Here is a 1,526-nt window from a genome sequence, read left to right as displayed (position 1 = left end):
ATGTATATTAGGTCATGCCCATTTAATATGCATAATAAATGGAAACTGAGAACTTTAAAATCAAATTTTTTTTTTCTGGGTGTCCTGCAATTTTATCTGCCAACTATGGCAATTCTCTCCATTTATTTTATTTTATTTTATTTTATTTTATTTTATTTTATTTATTTATTTTATAGAGATGAAGAGTCTTCCTATGCTTCGCAGACTCGTCTCCATCTCTTGGGCTCAAGAGATCCTCTCACCTCAGCCTCTCAAGGTGCTAGGATTACAGGTATGAGCTACCAAACCCAGCCTAACCAAATTTTCAATTCACTGATTCTTTAATACTCAAAGCAACCAAAAGATCAATTAATTATCATGATTATTATTCTGAAAGTTTTTATTCCTGTTTAAAGAAATATATGGTTTCAGGCTGGGCGTGGTGACTCACTTGTAATTCCAGCACTTTGGGAGGCCAAAGTGGGCAGATCACCTGAGGTCAGGAGTTCGAGGCCAGTCTGGCTAACATGGTGAAATCCTTTCTCTACTAAAAACACAAAACTCAGCTGGGTGTAGTAGCCCATGCCTATAATCCCAGCTATTTGGGAGGCTGAGGCAGGAGAATCGTACTTGAGCCTGTGGGCCGGAGGTTGTAGTGAGCTGCCCATTGCCCTCCAGCCTGGGCAACAGAGCAAGACTCTGTATCGAAAACAAAAACAAACAAACAAAACATAACAAAACAAAAAAGAAAGAAGTATATGGTTTCTCCTGCTCTCCATGCCCCATTCTGTCCATTTGGCTGTAATTTGAAGAACAGTACCAAGTGGTGGAGGTAGGGGAAGAGAGAAAAGAAAAAGAGAGAAGGTGGCCCAGAGGAGAGAGAGTTGAACCTGAAGTCTTTGGAGGATTTTTCAAATTGTGCCACAAAACTGCATTTGGATTTTGATGTCACTTAACCCTAAGAATCTCAATAAGCTAGACAACAACCAAAATCTCTATACTATGATGAAAATCACAGAAACGATCATTATTGCTACATCTGTGTTGTGAGCAAACTATAAATAAGCTTAAAATCTAGCAATGCCGGTGTTACAAGTTTTTTTAGAATTTATCTAGCAGGTTTTCCAGTTTTTATCAGAAAGCTCTCCCCAAACTCCCCTAAAGAACAAACAAACCACCACCACCACCAACAACAAAACACTAGCAATGCCAGCTGTTCCATGAAGTCTGAAGTACAGTTTTCCTGGGTAAAGGCTAAGAGATGCTGGCTCCCATTGTTTGGGATGGAGGTTCACACAGGCTTTTTAGAAATCAGCTGACAGCATTGTTACATGGATATGTAGTAATCTTACTCTCTATAAACTATGTTTGGAAAATTAATAAATTCTTTAGTACTTATCAGAAAACAGATAACTAGAGGATCTCAGAAGATAATCTCTACAAGTTAGTAAAATTGTAGAAATACCTTCTAAAATCATCAGTTACAGGTAAAATGCATTTAAATTTTGGGAGGCTACTTTATTTGCTTTCACAGTTTCTGGGCTATC

The 1,526-nt window shown here is 38.0% G+C and overlaps 1 non-coding gene across 1 annotated transcript; it reads left to right on the top strand.

The window, feature by feature from the left end:
* The first annotated feature begins 1,063 nt into the window (after positions 1 to 1,063).
* On the top strand, positions 1,064 to 1,126 carry LOC119471413. Its single transcript, XR_005200457.1, has one exon. It is a non-coding gene; the product is annotated as a U7 small nuclear RNA (small nuclear RNA).
* Positions 1,127 to 1,526: the final 400 nt, after the last annotated feature.

Source organism: Cebus imitator, unplaced genomic scaffold (assembly GCF_001604975.1).
Source record: "Cebus imitator isolate Cc_AM_T3 unplaced genomic scaffold, Cebus_imitator-1.0 Scaffold60, whole genome shotgun sequence".
NCBI lineage: Eukaryota > Metazoa > Chordata > Mammalia > Primates > Cebidae > Cebus > Cebus imitator.
Note: the sequence above shows the minus strand (reverse complement) of the source record. Positions and strands in the feature narration are given on the sequence as shown.